Genomic DNA, 20,044 nt, shown 5'->3' with positions numbered 1-20,044 from the left:
CCTCAGGCCTGGAGACATTTGCGGGGCCCCGCCCTGTGACTTCACATCCATGGCTGAGTTCCCCTTCCCTGTCGTCCAAAGATGGGAGCATCTTGCCTAGGGGAGGGGTGGAGAAGTTGAGCCAGGCATCTCCCCTTCCCATGAGCCCACTGCCCCAATTCAAAGCAGACAGGCAATCCCCAAGGTCCCGTGGTATTGCAACCTCCACCTATGGTGACGCACTGGGTACCTGGATCAGGGGAGGCCCAGAGACTTGCTCCACTGAATCACCTGCCAAATGAGCCGTGGTGTGCCAGCCCCGGGGCAGGGACAGCTGTCACCACACCCCATCTCTAGATGCCACAGGTCACAGGAGCCCAGCCCTCCCTGCCCCACACTCAGTTTCCTGCTGGCAGGTGTGGGGAGTGGAAGAGAAGGAGAAAGTGAGGAGCGGAGGGGAGTGGGAGCAGATCTGAGAACACAAGGAAGGGAAGGGAGGCGGCAGCAGGAGCAGGACTGTGTGAGATGAGGCTGCAGCCCCTGGTGTATGTTCCATAGTCCTGTCAACTTCACTAACAAAACCCAAATTCAAAAATAAAATTAAGCACTAAATCCAAGCATGGGGCCATGTTTGACCACTGGCCACATGCCCATGAAGCTGGCCCTGTTTAGAGTTTTGACTTTTTTACAAAGGCAGCATACACATGGAAGAGTATAGCTCTATATTATGACTTCTGGCTGCAGCTTCTACTGCTAACTGGTTTATTCTTTCAGTTTCTAAATATTAAATTAATGAAAAAGAAATCTGACTGGCACAGCTCTTTTTCTTTGCTCTCTCTCTTTTTTTACATAAACCACATAGGCCATTGGTTGCTGTCCAGAGATTGGGTTGGCTGCTCTCGAGTCAGGGGCCCATTCCTGGTCCTGTCATTTGGAGCCTAGAAGACAAAGTCACATTGCATAAAATATGGCCTCTGGGGGCTGGCCGGGTGGTGTAGTGGTTGGGTTAGTGCGCTATGCTTTGGTGGCCTGGGGTTCAAGGGTTCAGATCCCAGGTGCGGACATATGCACTGCTTATTAATCCATGCTGTGGCAGGCATCCCACATATAAAGTAAAGGAAGATGGGCACGGATGTTGGCTCAGGGCCCATCTTCCTAAGCGAAAAAAGAGGATTGGCAACAGATGTTAGTTCAATCTTCCTCACCAAAAAAAAAAAATATGGCCTCCTCAGCCCACTGCTTTTGGGAATCTGTGGAAAGGAAGCGATGATTAATATCTTTAGTGTAGAGCTCAACAGATATATTTGAATGAATAAATTTAATTTTTTTAAATTAAAAAATGTCCATTGAGACCTCTATTTAGCAATGTTTTGTTGCCAAAATTATGGTTGCACTTTACATATGGAAGAACTAAATGTTTTGTTAAAACGTATGCTTTGATATACACTATTTTCAGAAATTTATACTGGCTGTCATGCATTTTGTCTGAATTAATGAGGTTTTAGTTCACGTAAAATCATGGTCTTTGTAGAACATACGTTAGAAATTATCTTGTTCAACTCCTATCATTCCACAAATGTGGAATGCATTAATTAGATAACAACAAAATAGGGCAATTAAAACATAATACCAAGGCTAGAAAGAGTAAAGAGACATCTTAATAAATAAAACTACCAAAACAAACAAAAACCCCCACACATATTTCTCTATGTCAAAATAAAAAAGAATTAAAAATCTAACAACAGGACCTAAAACTTGCAGATAAAAGAGTTGATATCTTTAATATATAAAGCATTCAAATAAATCAATAAGGAAAAAAATTAATAGGAAAGTTGACAACAGGCATGAGTAGACAATTCACACAAAAAAGAGTACAAATTGCCAGTGAAATGTTCAACTTCGCTATTTAAAAAAAATTATTATTAAAATGACAACAGATATAATTTTTCTCTAAGTTGGTAAAGAATGATAAACCCGGGGCTGGTCTATATTAGGTGGAACAGGAGTACTCATATGCTTCGGAGGATATTTTGGAACAGCCTTTTGAAGGTCAGTTTGACAATATTTATCAAAATGTGAAAGATACATGAGTTCTGACCCTAAATTTTTACTTCTAGGTTTGACTCCAAAGAAGCACGTGTATGTGTGGACAATGCTATAAGGTATAGAATGTTTCACTGCACTATTGTTTATCAAAGTGACAAATTTGAAATGTCCAAAAATCTATCAATAGAAGAAATGTTTAAATTTATGATACTTAAGTTCATTTGATGAAATATTATGTAACCAAGAAGAATAAGGAAGATCTATATGCACCTACATGGAAAGATTTCCAAGTTATATTGTTAAATGAAAAAAAGTTAAAGAAAAACATCTATATTATGAACCCATTTTTATAAAAACTTTTATATATATAACTATAAATATTTGTTGGTTAAAATCTATTAAACATTATGTATAACAATATAAAATAGATAATGTTATAGTACAGTTTTATAAGATAGCATGTGGTTTGCATGTATTTGTGGGTGAGTATAAGAAGTGTTATCCAAGACCCCTCTCAGCAGTGGCGTTGGAGGATAGCAGCACATTATTCCCGTTCTCAAAGAGCTTACAGTCTACAAGAGGAGATGAAATTTGCTGGCCACAAAGTATAAATAGTATAGGACCGAGTGTTGTTGGGTGCTTATTGAATGAAACATTTTCATGCTCACAAAATCCCTGAGAAATAAATATAGATCCCCATTTTTCAGATGACCAAACTGAGACTTATCTAGAAACACGAGGTGGTGCTAAGTACATAACCACTCATTTCCCCATAGCCCTCAGACAGCCAGAATTTCACAACTTCTACAACCACACGTCCCTTGTGGCAGCGGCCCATCACCAACTCCAGTGTATAAAAAAAAAAGAAAAAAAAATTAAAAGTACCCCAGACATGTTCTGATCAGATAGGTGAAAATTAGCAAAAATTTTCAGGAGAATTCTACTCCCTCCCATTTTCTCTGTGCTGTTACTTCCCAGAACTTTTTTTCCTTTTGTATTTTACTCAACATCAACAGTCGACAAGATCCTTCAAGAAGGCCTGATTCTGTCACTTGCTGCTTGTGGGCTCTGGGCGAGCCCGACAGTAAAAGTGTCCCTAACAGACTTGCTTTGTTTGTCCATCTCCAGATGAAACAAGGTATGGGTGAGCCCTTGAACCCTATCAAGCACTGAAGATGACAAGTTTCTCTGCCATAAGACTTGGATCTGGGCTTTCCTCTTCCCACCTGCCTGATTGAAGCACCATCACTCAGAACCAGGAAGCAAGGACATTTTCTCTCCGAGAACCAGCTCACGTGCCTCTCCCGACAACAGATGGAGATCTTTCTTTGGAGAGCTAGCTTGGCCAGGTGAGCAGCTATTGCCGGGTGCCCTTATGAATAAGCGGCGATAACTCTGAGAGAGTGAGCTTAAGAAGACAGCTTAACTACTTTGCCGCAAGAGTAGGCTTGTTTTGGTTTTTGCTTCGCTTACACCACCGCTGGATTTATTTCTCCTGCTTTTGCGCATTTGGCGATCATGTAAGTTGGCATTTCCTTAGAAAAATGCTCTTTGGGAACTCCAGATATTGTAACTTGACAAAATATATGTTGGCTGGCAAAATGCACAGAAAAATAAATTTTTGTAAAATATAAGTAGTTGAGTAAACATCAGTATTTGTCAGATGCCTCAAAATATGTCCATCCTTTGTCCCAGTGTGTCCCATTGTGAGGGGTTTATCTCTCAGATAATATTGGATAGCTGTGAAAAGGAGATTCATTGCAGTATTATTTATAATGGTAAAAATGAGAAATTATCTCCTTGTCTAATAACAGGGATTGGTTAAATAAATGAGGCACACCCACACAATAAAATATAGACAATTATTAAATGATGTGGCAGATGTGTGTATTCATACACACACATGCACATACACAAATATATGGAGAGGTCGTCTGTTGTGAAAATTGGGTTATAAAACAATATGTGTAGTAAAATCTCATTTTGTTTTAAAATCTATATCTTCATTTCTATATGAAGTCTGGAAGATTATATACCAAAATGTGAACAGTTATTGCATACAAACTTATGTGTGTGTGTGTGTATATATATATATACACACACATATATATCTGTTTAGGAGTTATAAATTTTCCAAAATGACCATATATTATTATTATACTTAAGAAAAAACATGTGTTATTTATTTAAATATAGAATTATGAAATTCTATTTTTTTGCATAAAGATCAAATGTATCAATACAAAAGAATCCCCACTTACTGTATCAAGGGCTCTGGTGAGGGGATATAAGCAACAAAGACCTCAGATATATCAGGAATTACCATCCTGGAAGTGAATCTGCAGAATTTTCATACATCACTTTTCAGCAATTTTCCTGGTCCTAAATCTCTGGTCTGTCTTTGACAGTTTTCTCTTTTTTTAATCCTTAGAGAATGGAACTCGCACATATGCTTCTTAAAGATTTATTCCACTGTATCATAAGTGCTGAATCACCTGTTTCCCCCCCAGACTATGAGCTCCTTGCGAGCAGGATGCCTGGCAGAGGACGTGGCACCTATAGGCTCTCCATGAATGTTGATTGAATGAATGCTCTGCCAGAGGGAGAAGCGTAAATGAAGTACGTTTGTTAGAGGTCAATGGAGGGAGAGAAATCAATGTGAAAATGTACAGAATGGGTTATGGAGAAGATGGTATTTGATATGACTTTGAGGGATTGGTCAAGGCAAAAGTGCCGAGAGGGAGGCCATCAATTCTAGGCAGAGGGAACAGCAGGGTGACCAACCGACCTGGTGATCTCAGCTCTGAGGTGTTTCCTGGGACGTGGGCCTTTCAGAACTAAAACTGGAACAGTCCTCGGCAAACTGGGATAATTGGTCACTCAAGGGTGGAAAAGTCTGATCAAAGGCAGGAAGATAGAAAAGCAAATTTGGGAAACATGTTGTACCGTTTCGCTAGAGTATGGCTTAAGAGTAGGGGAACCGTGGACGGCAAGGCTAGTTGGGTTGGGACTTATTGAAGAGGACTTTGAATGCCAGAGTGACACTCTTGTACTTCATTTGGTGCAGAGTAAGACCAAAGGCACTTGTAAATCCTAAGGTCACTCCTTCAGCACACATTAAACTTCTCTCTCTCTCTTTCTGTCTCCAATATCTCTCTTCAGAGGCATCCTTACACTTTTCACTCTTGTCTCTTGACATGGTTTCTTCCCCTTATAAAACACACCATGAAGTTTCAAATGTAATAATCAAATCCAAGTGAGAACTGCCTTCCCTTGTTAGAGGGAAGTTGCTTTTCCACTGGTGGGGACAGACTCTGCTGAGCCCTCCATCTTCACACCCAGCCCCTCTGTGACCAGCGACATGTGCGAGAGACGACTGGTTGAGATTCAAGACACGGTTGGCGGCATCTGGGGAGCAGAGCAGAGGTGGGGGGCTCCTAGGGAGTGAGAGCTGGTGACCCTGGCCTCATTAGCACCGTGCTGCTGAGCAGGGAGCCACAGGCCATGCCTGGAACATCTGAGGAGAAGCTCGGGGTGCTACAGCATCGGGGTCTACACAGAAGGCCATTGCCATCCGCATCCTGGTCTCTCTGTCTGTGCACTATAAAAACTGACAAAAAGGGCCTCACTGCTGAGTTTCAGACTGAATGTTTAATGCAATTAATGCATATTTCATAGCACAATAACTGCCAGCGCTTTGCTCTGCCATCCTGCCTGACTGAGTTATTTACACAGCCATTTTGAGCCCAGTCACAGAGGAAGTTGACAAATGAGTATCTGTGCAACATGTCTCGTCTTTTCCCATGCAGATCAGGGCGTCGCAGCTTCAAAAAGTCCCTGAGCAGCATCTCAAACCTACCCCACTCAGTTGGGAGAATATTTCTTCCCCTGAAACCACCACTCAAAACTCATTTGCCTTATGTCCTTCCCTTTCCTCCCCTCCCTAGCCCCAAGAAAAGTATAAAAAAGGGGCTTTAGGCTAATATCCTCATGCTCTGAAATGAATCTTCATGATTTCTCTCATTATAAAATCCCTCCAAATGAAGAGAGTGAGCTGTCCCCCTGGCCAGTGACTGTGTTTATTCCTTGATCAGTTCTGACAGTCCTTTTGCAAGGCAGCTCTGCCCTTAGGATGGTTTGACATAAATCGGGGGCTCCTTGGCTCACCTGCTCATCACGGGGGATGGATTTGGCAGGTTTTCAGGTTCCTGTGAAACAGATCTCTGGACCGACAGAGCCAGACTGGGCAGCATTCAGCATTCAGCACGAGAGGGCTATCTGCTGATTCATATCTCACACTCTTTTCCACTTACTAGACACAGATCCTGCCCTTTGAGTCTTAGCTGTAACCTCCGATTAAACATCAAGGAGCTTCAGGTGTACTTCTCTTTGTGCAATAGTCGTGTTCCTGAAAAGTTGTAGATAATATGATTTCTTTGGTAAACGTGAGCCTGTGTTTCCAGTGACTTTCATTATTGGGAGACATTCCAGGTTGCTCTTTCTTGGATACATGAACTTTTTCTGCCTCCCTCTCCCTACCCCAGTCCCTTTGTCAAATATTTAATGAAAGAAAAAGAAACAAATTTAGAAAAGAATAGTTAAAAAGAACACTAAAAAAGAACACTTTTATAGTGTGTGAATATTCATCCTTAATAGATCTATCTTGTCACTGTGGATTCTTATATACCAAGTTTTCTTAAATAGAGATCCATCTACAATTAAGCACCCTAGCAAGTCAAAACAGCTGGCTGTTTTCTTTAATGAATGTATAAAGCTAAATTCAGAAAGTTTGATATGAGAACTTTGTGTGAAAAGAAAAATGAATTCTTTAAAGTACAGTCTTATTTAGCAAGCTCTCCTTTACACACTGTGTCTAGTTTTGAAGTCCTGCCATCAGAGAAAGCAACAGGATAGTGGAAAGAATTAGGCCTCAGAGTCAGAAACTGGGTTCATATGTGATACTCAGACACTGAAGAAAATAATGTTTAGCCCTCCTGGCCAATGAGAGGATTGAATTAGATAAGGAACGTGAAAGTTTGTGAAACTCTGATGACTATAGTGACACAAGGCACCGTATAAAAAAGCCATATTATGGCTTTACACTCTGAAGTCCTACAGGCCTGGCCTTGAACACTAGCTCCACTCCTACCAGCTGTGGGACTTTGGGTTGCTTGTCTCCTCCAATCTTTACTTTCCTAACTGTAAAATGGGTATAAAATAAAACCCACCTATAATGCCATTTTGATGGTTATATGAGATAATGCACATAAGTCACTTAGCGTGGTGCCTGACCATCACAAGCATTCTAACTACTAGCTTAAACAAGGCAGAACTGTGGTTGGGTCTGTTTTGATCTTCCCAGCCTCTCCTTGAGGATGGCAGGACATAGGACATTATCAACCCCATTTTGCATAGAGGACTTTGGAACCCAAAGAGGTTCAAAGTCTTGTCAGATCACACAATGAGTGAAGCGGGAATAAAGGCCAATGAGTTCCAAGAGTTCAAGGCTTGCAACACTTTACTTCGCCCTTAGGACATGGGGAAACATTGCAGAAAAAGAAAGTCCTCACTTCCTTCTATCCGGTTATCTGTCCTGACTGACCAGGGCTGGAGAGGGAAGGAGCCAGCCTCACACTCCCTAGATGTCAGGCCTCTGAAGTTAAGGCTACTCCTGTCCCTTCCCCAGCATGGAAGGGATCCTTAAATGGTAAGAGCTTCCAGTTAGGCAGGGCTTGCTTTTTGCCAGGGATTGTGCTAAATGTTTTACTCAGATTAGTGCCACCCTCTGTGGATTTTACAAATGACGAACCGGACTCAGGGAGGTAAGGTGACTTGTTAGAGGGCATAGCTAGCAGGGTGTCATGTCATGACTGAAATCAATTAGTTTGGTCAGTTTGTTTCCAATAGGGCTTTAAATCTCTTCACTATGTGGTGATTCAAGTTCAAGTTTAAGGTTCCTTCAAGCATTAAGGACCAAACCTGACTGATCATCAGAATTGCCTGAGGTGCTTATACAATAATGTGGATTCCTAGGTACTACCCTTGGAGACTCTGATTCAGTGGGTCTGGGTGGGGACCAAGAATCTGTATTTTTAAGAACCCTCCAGTGAGTCTTTTGATCGGCCAGGTGTGGAAAGTCAGCTTTAGGGCACATGCCCAGTGGTCCTCCGGAGTGTCTAACCTTACAGATGGGTCAATTCACTACTTCCTTGTCCTATGAGACCATTCCTATCTCTGGTGCCTTCCTCACCTTCAGGCTCAGAGTTTTGGTCCATACATCAAACATTTACGGAGTGCTTACTGTGAGCAGGACACACTGGGTCTAAGAGACCGATAGGTTATGACCCTGGGCCAGCTGTGTTCACAGTCCAGGGGTTGAAGTGTCTGCAAGCTTCTGGAAGCATGTTTTTTTGTAAAGATTTTAAGTTATCTTGCATGTGTTTCTTGTGCCATCTGTTGTCCCAGAAATCAAGGGCTAGTTCCCTTTTGTCTGTGTTTTCACAACACCCCATACAAATTAATAACATCTAGTACCTAGCTCCATGCCCAGTAAAAATGGTTGATAGCATGAATTTGAACAAAATGGAAAACTCCTTCTTCAGAAGGAATTAAGAATTCACTAGTTAGGCATATCTGGTCTGGCCCACAGAATTTTTTACCAGAGCTCTTTTCTAACTCCCAATATGCAGCAGCTCAGCCTTCTTCTTCCTAATTGTACCTCCTCCCCCACCCCCATACACATACCCAGTGAATTTGGACAGAGGCTGGGAGAGAGGCTGAGAAGCAGTATGGTACATGCAGTGATTCTGAACTCTAGCTCCATATTAGCACCACATGGGGAGTTCCTAAAATATACCGATGCTTGCGTCCCCCGATGTCCAATGAAATCAGAACTCTGGTGGTAGGGTCTGGGCAAGGGTTTTTTATTAATTTTTTTAGATATCCCCAGGTGATTCTAAAGTATAGCCAGTTGAGAAGCACTGATATGGCAGAAGAGAACTGGGCTAGGAAGTGAGAGGATCCCTGGGTTCAACTCTAGCCTGTGTGACCATTTACAAGATGCTCTCCCTGCCTGAGCTTCCTCGACAACTGTAAAACGAGGATGCTAGGCTAGATCTCTCATGGACTAGTCTCTCTATTTTCAGCTGTCACATTCTAAGTTTTAATGGTCTGAGGTCAGCTCAGATGGAGAGGGAGGGTTGGATGGGGAATAACAGCGGAGACCTTGTTCCTTTACAAGGGCCCGATGCACAGAGGGAGGCAGACAGCAAGAGGAAAAGAACAGGAGCTGGATGCTAATTGGAAAGGATAAGGGACATGTCGAGTTGTCAGTTTCATTCGCAGGGACCTGGTCTGTAAGTGCTGCAGTAGCACCGGTGGATCACAGGAAGGATCTTGGGTATGCCAGCTTCTGTCCTCTCTCCTATCTGTCTATCTGTCTGCATGCTGCTCTGTGGCAGAGGGCCTCTGTTTGTTTTCTTAAGACTATTAAGTCCTTCTAAGTCTCCCTCAGCAGAGCCTGTGATTGAAAGTGACAATTAGAGGCTACCCTATTTAAAAGCTGCCACTTTGTATTAGCAGAAGAATCAGCTCAGTTTGGGGGACATTTTACTGATGCATTTAAAAGCTTGATCACAGAGAGACGAACAGGTGTACAAGGAGGCGGGGTGGGGTGTACAGAAAAGAAGTCTGGTTGGAGAAGGAGTGACATGGCTCCGTTTTTAGCTTAGAGGGTAGCTCAACATAGGTCAAACCCATTGCCCTCATCCAAAAGGACAAAGTAAAGTGGAAGGCTGGGCAATGAGGAGATGACTCTGGGTGGTGTGAACAGCTGACTGAGGGCCCTAATGGCCAATGGGGCAGAGGAGTGTGACCATCTGTCCATTGCTGAATTAGAGCTCAGCTCTCAACACAACTTACAGCAAAGTATTCTCAATGCCTTCCCACCTCTCCTTCTCCCACATGAGGACATCTCTTTCTATGCATGCAATTTCTTTTTTTCTTCTTCATTCTGCAGACAAAACTTGCTATAAGACATTTGTAGAGCACCTACTATCTGACAGGCACTGTCCTGAGCACTGGGGACACAAAGATGAATGATTGGTACTGTCTCAAGAACTCTGGGAGACAGAATGGTAACCAAGAAGTAGTGTCGCATGCGATGTGTGCTAAGGGGAGGGAAGTTGGTATATTAGGGGCACAGGGCACTCACCAGTTGGGAGAGTAAAGAAGGATGCTTAAGCTGATTTTTGACATTAGGAAGAAAGAAGTTATTCCAGAAAAAGAGAATGTAGAGGCCCAGATTCGCATGTTCCATTCAGGGAATAGCACGTTTTTCAATATAGGGGGAAGAGAAGTGGAAGAAAAGCTAGAGAGGAAGGTAGGAGCCAGATCACAAAGGTTGTTATTGGTTTAGTTGAGTTAGAACTTTAGCTGAAAGCTAAACGGAGTCATTGAAAGGCTTTAGAGAACAATATGACCTTAGACATACATTTTTACAGGAGCAACATGCAGGATACATTAGAAATAGATAAGATTGGAGATAGAAAAAAACCTACTTCATATTAAAATGTGAAGGGCTATTCTAATGAAGTTATAGCTAAAGAGGGAGATGTTTTTCCAGGACATTCTGAAACCATGTAACATAGGCAGATAGTTTCCATTTGTACTAAGAATCTTTCCCTCCCCTTGAGCTTCTAGGTCTGGTCATGGGGTAGACACTCTGGTCTCAGAATTTCTATAGGTGGTGCTTATAAGAGCACCTGACCTTGACTGGGGCACATGCCTGTCTCATGCCCAGGGATCACACCTGCCAGGGATACGTCTTCAAGCTGCAGAGTCAAACCTTCATCCCTTCCATCTTCTAACATCCACTGCAGTGTCTCTAGTCTGAGCTTTGTTAGGCTGTCTTGTTCCCCGCTGGCTGACAGAATCACCTCTCTTTTCTCTTCAGCACTGATTAGATTTACCAACAGTGAAAATCTAGGTGGCCTCTTGGAGAAGCAATGTAATCCAGTGTCATTTAGAATATCTGACTGTATGTTTCCCAGCGAAAACTTGACTAAGCTACTCCTGCCCCTTCTACAGTCCCCTGGCAGATGGGAAGTTGAAGCAATTTTTCTAATCAGAAATAATAGTGAAGGACATCTCACTGGACTGCTGATCCATGATTATGAATCTAGCATATGAATCCCAGTTGCTTCAAGCCTGCGCAAGAGCTCTAAATCAGAATCACATGGAAACTTCCGTCTTCGTGGCTTTGGGCCCATGAAAAATTCTTTGCGTGGAACCTTGCAAGCTCTTCTATGCGTAACTCTCTCTCTCTGCCCAGAGTTTGTCTATCCCTGTAGAGTTTCTGTGGAGGTTCTTTTCTCCATTCCTTGTACTGTGTTCTCAGCAGATTTTCCTAGGATCTGGTAAAAGATAACATGTGTTGTCTGCATCAATACTTCCAGAGCCTGAATGTTTGCTGACCCAGACCAGAAACTGAGGAACCAGGGTCTGGTGTCCACTAGGGGAGTAAAAAGAATGTCTTTAACTGGTCTGGGCATACCTGACACCAATTTCATCTTTGAATGTGAAAGGACTTATTAAGAAATTGAATATCTGTAGGGTCTGAAGAAAAATAAATTCTGACCAGTTATATCTTAGGCAGTTTTTTTTTTCGCTTAGATTTTGTGAATTTATATGATGCATAAGTCTAGTTCTTTTCCCAAAAAATTCTTTCTTTTTTTTTTTTTTGTGAGGAAGATCAGCCCTGAGCTAACATCCGTGCTAATCCTCCTCTTTTTGCTGAGGAAGACCGGCTCTGAGCTAGCATCTATTGCCAATCCTCCTCCTTTTTTCCCCCAAAGCCCCAGTAGATAGTTGTATGTCATAGTTGCACAGCCTTCTAGTTGCTGTATGTGGGACGCAGCCTCAGCATGGCCGGAGAAGCGGTGCGTCGGTGCGCGCCCGGGATCTGAACCCGGGCAGCCAGTAGCGGAGCACGCGCACTTAACCGCTAAGCCACGGGGCCGGCCCCTGAAAAATTCTTTACCTAACTATATTATCCCTCAAATTGCAATTTCAATCTTAATGTGATCTCTTTGATGTTCCTATGGTTTTCTGAAAAGTGATTATGGCTAATTCTGGACCACATTCACATCTTTTACCCATAAGTTCAGCATCCAGGGATTCATATACACTCAGCACCAATCTAGGCTGATCATTCTAATTTGGGGTACAGGTGGTTACTACACCCTAAGTCCAGAATTATAGATGGCAGTTCCCCTAAATTGTAATTTTATATAACTATGAACCATGTGGTCCAGTTCCATGGGGCTACTGCTGTTTAAAAAAAATCAAGAAGCAAAAGTGTTTCAAATTAAATGAAATTCTCTACTTATATTTTTTAACATCTTGTCTTTCTCATTCACTGTCGTATCCCCAACATCTAAGATAAGGACTGATACATAGTAAATGCATACTAAATTTTTGTTAAATTAATGAATAAATACAAGGACCATACCAATTTATCCCTCCTCCCCTTTTTTTCTTTCATTCACTACCAAATGTACAACAGCTCCTCTTGGGATCTTTCCCCCAATCTGCATCCTTGCCCTTTGCCCCACCTCAGCCTTAAAAGGTAGGAGAGGAAAAAGACTGAATGGACCAGTCAGAGGAAAGGCTGGAAACACTTATTCTCTATGAGTTGTTTTGTGCCATTATGTAGAGGCTTCCCCATAGTCACTGAGGAGTTTTCAGTAGAGTACAGTCTGGCTGAATGCTTGTGAGTTTGGAGCCCTGCCTCACTCAGTCCAGCATGAGTAAGCTGACTGGTTCCCTATGTAGAAAGTCCTCCCAAGGGAGGTCTAGACATTTCTCTTTCCTCTATACCACACAGCTGGGTGCTAATAGGATACAAAATATTGCATTTTAGAAAATTAAAATTTTAGTTTTCTGTTTTAAAGAAGTAAATGGGGACAGAAGAGTATAACCTGGACTTTGGGCAGGCCCTTGAGTTGTCCCCAGTACAACCTAACTCCAAACTCTCTCTGGTATTGTTGACATCCAGCTTCTAACATCATGATGGAAATATTCTAGGTAGAGAAGTTAGAATGAGCACAGGCCCATGGAAGTGCAAGGCAGAAAACTGTAATAAATGAGACTGAAGTTGTATGAAAGAGAATGGTCTTGGAGGTCCACAGGAACCTGGCTGGGGTGGGGATAAGAGAACGAAAATCTTCAACTAAAGAAGTACCATGGTCAGATCTGCATTTAAATGGGTTATTGTTATTATTATTTTGGTGGCTTTATAGAGGATGGATTTGCTAGGGATAAGATTAGAGGCAGGGAGATCAGTTGGGAGGTTGGGACTAGAACTGGGGTGGGAAAGACAGAGAGGATGCGACAGATTTTGAGAATTTTTTTTAGAAGGTACAACTGACAGGACTTAAAGTTAGATGGCATTTGGGTGGAGCAAGATGGATTCTCAGGTCTGGCCTGATGATGGGTGGATGGAAATGCCAGCAATTGAGATTGGAAGTGGTGGGAGAAATACTGTTTGGGGATGAAATGACGAGTTTGTTATTGGATATGTTGAGTGGTCCGTCCAGGTAAAAATATCTAGCCCACTGTTGGTTATAGAAGTGTGAAGCTCAGGGGAAAGTTTTGGGCTGTAAACATTGATTTGAGAGCTATTAATTTATATATGGGAATTGGAACACTCAGAGAGAGTGAATAAGATTACAAAATAAGAGAGTCTGGGATAAAACTGTAGAATGCCTGTGTTTCATGGGTGGATAGAAGAAAAGGTCCCCACATAGGAGAAGAAGGAATAATAAATCAGAGAGAGATGAGGAAGGCCAAAGGAGTATAGAATCACTAGCTCAGGTAACCTAAAATTTTAAGAATGGCATTCTCAATGTGTCACTTTAGTAAAAAGGTATGATAAAGATTTGAATTTGGCAATTGAAAATTTCCAATGACTTTAGCAAGAGAAGTTTCAGTAGAGTAGTGAAGGCTGCAGCTAGATGGAAATTAGTTTGAGAAAGAGAAGGAAGTATAGAAGTGGAGGTCCAGAGTATAGACAAGTCTTTCAAGAAGTGGATGAGAAAGGGAGGAAAGAGATCAGTTCGTGGCCAAAGAGGGGTGTGGAGAAAAGTTTTAGTTTGCTTATTTTATAGGATGGGGTATCCTGTAAAGCATCCTATTGAGCATGCTCCTAGGCTGAAAGGAAGGCTTACCCAGAGAGGAAGAGGTTGAATATGATCAATGGGGCAAAGTCGTGAAGATATGGGAGAGGGTAGAGTCAAGGGCATCCTGAGAAGTCTTGAAGAAGAAGAGGGACACCTCATCCTTTGAGGCTCAGATGGGTGTGCTTAAAGATACCTGTGTAGGTGGGGATTGGAGATGGAAAGCTGAGATTCATCACCCTTGCTAGCCTCAATTTTCTTGATGAATAAAAACATCTGGTTGGAACTGAGTGCTATGGAAGGCTCGGGTTTTCTCCCTTCTTCTCTGTGCTCCCCAGTTAAAGCTGCCAACAATCACACATGAATGGCTCATTCCTGACCACAGAGCAACTTCCCATCCCTTGTCCTGACTGAGCCCCACAGCTCCCTGAGAGTGAATAGGGTAGAAGCTTTGAATCCACAATACTGTTGAGTATCCCTGGCTAAGCTGGGACTTGCTCAAGGTCACCAAGGGAATGGGTAGAAGTGCGGAAACTGGAAGCTGCTCTCCCTGCCCCATCCCTCAGCCAACCCACAAGCAGGAGGGAAGGAGGGATGTGCATGAATCAGTGGGACCCTCCCCACCAGCAAACGACAGGAAATGAGAAGAGCAGGTGCACTCCACTGCTTCCGGGTCAGTCCTCACCTGGCAGGTGCAACCCAGGTGCAGATGTTTGCAAGCACAGCCAGGCCCCCATCCCAGCCTGGGGGAGGATGGCAGCCACTCACTCTCCATTGTTATGCTTGGCTTTTCTTGCAGGGGGAGTCTGCTGTCTGTTCCTGAGAGCAAGGAGCCTTTGATTCTGGAGCAGCGGTGCTGTTCCCGACTTTGATCTCTCACAAATCAGGTCTTTGCACACTCCCAAGAGAACGTTTTACATTTTAAAGGCTCGGAGCTGGCTGTCTCTTTTACTCACCTTCCCCCCACGGCTCATCCTTCCAGCAAAATGGGCCCCTGGGTAGCCTGCCCAGGACAGAGTCAGTGAAAACAGGCTGCCCAAGAGTGCTCCTGAGCCAATGAACAGGCTAGCGGCAGCCTGGATCATGGACTGACACAGTCCCCTCCTTTGACTTGGGGCAGAGGGGAGCATCCACTGTTAAGGGCAGAAGAGTCAGGGTCACAGAAATTGGGAAGCCTTGCTCACCTGCACAGACAGCACGGGGAAATCTTCAAAGAATTTACAACACTCACCACTGAGGCTTCAACGCCTCTGTAGATAATACAACCTCCATTTTGCAGATGACAAAACTAAAACCAGAGGCAAGTCACCTGAGCAATTTCAGATTGGGCAGATCCAAGACTATAACACACACCTTTAGACTCCTTACTCTCTACCACATTAACCATTCCAAAGGCTCTTTAGATAGAGCCGGAAGACCCCAAATAGGCTTTCCAGGGCAAGGCCACCCAGGGCGGAGAAGAGTGCCCACCTTTGTAGGTTTTAGACTTGGTAACAACAAAGCACTGAACTTGGGAGTTAGAAGTGGATTCTGATCTTCGCTCTCCCATGTAGCAGCAGTTGGAATCTTGAACAAATGACATAAACTTTCTGAACTGCTTCTGTAATAAAACCTGTCTGCCTGTACCATAGGGAAATTTGAATGAGGTAAATTATTTGAAATTCCCTTGTAAATTGGTAAGTGCTCCAAGCAAGTAAGAAGTTATTTATCTTCATTCTTATTTCTTTCTGGAATCTTACTGGAGTTGGCCTGGGATCTTAGGAGTCAGGAGTCTCTCTAGCTTGTCTTCAAGCGAGGCCAGGAACAGAATCTCCTCTGCATCTACCTCGCATGCTTCTCTGAATGAGCATCACTCTCCATTGTCCTGTATTTATCCAAAGGATGTTAGAGAGAGGTGGAACAGACCAACCAACCCCCTGTTACAAGAAATCTGTATCTTGAGGTCCCCAGGCCAGTGCTCTTTCCACAATATACACAGTCTGGAAAAGTGCATTTTTCTTCCTACCCCTGCTCAGCACCCTCAGTAGGTCTTCTTGGACTGAGAAAAACTCTGTAGGTATAAACCGACAATTTAGCTTGGCTTGGAAGGGCCCAGTGAACTGGTTAGTAAACAAAAGAGATTTTCCTTAATCAAGGGCCGGTCATACGTGAGAGCTGTAACTGTCTGAGTTCCACCTGCTACTTTCTAATCTTCTTCCCCAACTGCCCCACCCTCTAGGGACCTTGGCCCTGCCCTCCCCAACTCTCCATTCCCCACCTGTTGCTGTGATTTCTTTGGTGATGGGCAAGGGAAGGGGCCTCCCAGAAACCAAACACTGGCCAGGGGCAGAGCCAGCCTCCCTCCCCTAACCTGGGAAAGCTGGCTGCACATGGGGAAGTCCTCCCTCACTGGAATTACCTGGGGATCCTTTCCAGGCACCACCTTACAGCCATGAGAAAGGGCCCCCTTCCCAGTATCATCCAAAGAAAGTAAACACTGACTTACTGAGACCAAGTTTCAGCCTTGTGTGTGGGGTTGCTGTACGCAAGACTTGGCATTCATAGCCCCGGCTTTTCCATCCACGCAGTCTAATCTGCTTACTATTCCCTGTACGTGCCCTGCTCATTTCTGTTCCGTCTCTGCTGATGTTAGTCCCTTGCCTCAAACACACTCTGATATTTATAAATCTATTTCACTTAGCATTTCAAAAGGTTTTCATATCTATGATCTCATCCAATTGGATCATGTCATGATGCTCCCAGCAACCTGGGAGGTTTTTGTTATCACTATTATTTTAATTATTACTTCCTGTTACATTTGAGGAACTGAGGCTCAGAGAGGCTTAATGACTTGTTCAAAGTCACATCAGTAGTTACAGAAAGAGCTGGAACTAGGGCAAGGACTTAGTGACTCCCTCTCCTGGGGCTTCTTCTCTGCCCCATGCTGTGTCTCTTTCATCACTAAAACACCTACCTTGGAGCCTCCAGGAGCTTCCCCCAACTCAGCCCCTGGGATTATTTTTGCCTGCCCATTGCATTCATCTCTATTGGGTTATAGTATCCTAATTTTCCCTTGAGGAATCATCCCCAGCTCCTCAGCTCATGTGATTTTGGTGGGACTGACCTCATCCCTTGGCTCTGGGAGTGAATGCACCATCAGAGCTGGCCAATCCGAGCCATGTTTCCCCATGGCCATAGCGATTGGTTGAGAGAAGACTGTGTGACCAAAGCCAACACAGTGAAATGCAACCCCAGGTCTTCTGCTGGAGTTGTCTGGGAAGAGACACTTTCTTTCTGCTGAAATTTCTAAATTTGTAGAATGTAAGCACCGAGTTATGAGGCCACCACTTGGAGATGCCTGCCTGAGGACAAATAGGAACTCAAAGCATAGAGAGGACCCAAGGGAGCCAAGTCCTGAACACATTGCTCAAGTTGATGGATTCCACCGTGCCTGAAGCCAATTTGAGCCAGTTGACTGAAGCTGGTTTGAGTTCGGTTTCTGTCACCTATATCAAAGAACAGAGCCTTGAGCCAGCCCTGATGGCCTAATGGTTCAAGTTTGGCCCACTCTGCTTCGGTGGTGGCCTGGGTTTGGTTCCTGGGCACGGAACCACATCACTCAGCTGTCAGTAGCCACGTTGTGGTGGTGGCTCACATCAAAGAACTAGAACGACTTACAACTAGAATATACAACCATGTACTGGGGCTTTGGGGAGGAAAAAAAACGAGAGAGGAAGATTGGCAACAGATGTTAGCTCAGGGCGAATCTTTCCCAACAACAACAACAACAAAACCAGTCTTGAGTAAGTTAACCTCCCCCCTGCAACACACACACTCTTTGTAAATCCTTCTTTTATTCCTTGCTTCTACATCCCCTTATATGGTCCACTTACTTGTTGCCCTGGATTAAAATGCTGTCAATATTACGAGCTTGAGTCTTTCCCCTACTTTATTACAAGCAGTTTGAAGAGAGGAACTTACTTTCTTTTCTTTTCTCTTATTTGTGCAGTGGAAAGGACACAGGCTTTGGAATCAGAACACCTGGCGTGAGTCCTGCCTCTACCACAAGCTGAATGGATAACTTTCTTTTCTTGAAACTCATTTTTTAAAAAATCTGTAAGACAAGACTTAAAACAACAAACTTACCTCTCAGACTTATTATGATTATCAAGTGAGGTAATGTATATGAAAGTCCTTTTCAAACTTTAAAATGCCATTCCATTGTAAGAGATTACTTAGAACCGTGTCTGGCATATAATATATACCATAAAAGTGTCTGTTAAATTGAAAAATAAAAATAATTGTTGAACTCAGCTTTTGTGTGTTGCCATCCATTGCTTGAATTGTTTGCTTTATGAGTAGGTTGATGGCAAATTGGGAACAGAGCATTTGGATGCCCCAGTGATTTTTTTATTGCAAACTTGTCACTAGAGTTCCTCATTAGTTGAGCATCCATCACCAGGTGAGAGAAGGTATAGCCTCTGGGGGAGGTAAGAAGCCATAAGGCATCTCTTCAGTCTTCCATTTGCATTGAGGCCACACACAAGGCTGACTTAAGCACCAACCCTAAGTGGGAGCTGGTGTTGAAGGGGAGTAAAACTAGGGAGTGTTTACCACCTTAAACCACAACTGCTCACTCCAGCCCCCCAGTTTCAATCATTTGCCAGCTCTCCCCATCCAGAAAAAAGTGCAAACAGAAAAGCCAGACCAGCCTAGGACATTGCCCTCTGGAAGACATCCATGCGTTTCAATGGCTTTTTTGCAGACCTTCTTTGGTGGCCACAAAGCCTTTGCATGCACATTTGAGGGAAGGTGTGGTGGCTTTAGTTCTTTGTTGGTTCCAGCTGAGAAAGAACTCCTGAGTTGGAAACTGAGGTCAGTGTAGTTCAAAAGCAAGCTCCTGGTATCTTTGCCCTTTTTAGATTCCTGACCATTCAGCCAGGTGTACTTCACTCAGAGAATTTGAAAATGCCCGGAGGAAATAGTTGTTTGTTAAATCGTTTTGTGTGGAGGATCAGGAGAAGTGAATGTCTTGGCATTATGTCATGAACTTCCTTTTTTTTTTTTTTGCTGCTAATTTTGACTACTTGTCTGTGTTAGACCCAGTAATGAACTTGTGACATGCATTATATCATTTGATTCTCAGCTTGTCTCTCTGAAGGAGGTTCTATTATTTCCCCATTATGGAGAGGTTTAAATAACTCACAGAAGGTCTCATTGCTGGTAAGTAGCAAAGCTGGGTCTTAAACCCAAGTTTATTTCATTCTAGGGTCTGAGCTCTTCCTAGATACCACCCCATCTATTCTGAGAATTTATGGTGCCCATGCCTCCTTCCTAACAACTGGCACTTCATTGAACTATGTACAATACCACATATATGTACATATATATTATACAACACCAAGAACTCATTAGAGTTAGAGATGGAGCACTATTTTCCTCTGCATATCTGGCAGTGAGAACCAAAGGGAAAAATGCCACACAATGGTAGCTAGGTGGGTGGATGGAGTGATCTGGAGACAGAAAGAAATGTACTAGAGGGTCTCTGGCCTCAAGGACTTGACAGTCTGGCAGGGCAGACAAAGCATAAATATATGAAAGCCTAAAAATTATAATAAGAATGTCTGTAATACAGCCATGATTATTGACAAATGAATGATGAACTCATAAAGTGTTAATTCGTGTAGAGAGAGAAATGTCTTTGGGTTGGTTCACACTGGAATATTGCTGTCTGAGGTTTTTAGTTCTGACTCCCTATTTCACTCCTTCTCAGATTCCAAGGGACTCTCTGTGGCACAGTTGCTTCAGTCCCACCCAGAGCCTGTATGGTGTGCCCGTGGGGGAATATGCTGAGTAAGCGCTAG

The 20,044-nt window shown here is 43.3% G+C and overlaps 1 long non-coding RNA gene across 1 annotated transcript; it reads left to right on the top strand.

Annotated features, from left to right (window-relative positions):
* The first annotated feature begins 2,093 nt into the window (after positions 1-2,093).
* LOC147917771 (uncharacterized) lies at positions 2,094-18,484 on the top strand. Its single transcript, XR_015548847.1, has 3 exons — positions 2,094-2,141; positions 3,154-3,374; positions 18,190-18,484. It is a non-coding gene; the product is annotated as an uncharacterized LOC147917771 (long non-coding RNA).
* Positions 18,485-20,044: the final 1,560 nt, after the last annotated feature.

The sequence above is a fragment of the Ceratotherium simum genome, chromosome 2 (genome assembly GCF_057802395.1).
Source record: "Ceratotherium simum simum isolate JZ-2026a chromosome 2, ASM5780239v1, whole genome shotgun sequence".
NCBI lineage: Eukaryota > Metazoa > Chordata > Mammalia > Perissodactyla > Rhinocerotidae > Ceratotherium > Ceratotherium simum.
Note: the sequence above shows the minus strand (reverse complement) of the source record. Positions and strands in the feature narration are given on the sequence as shown.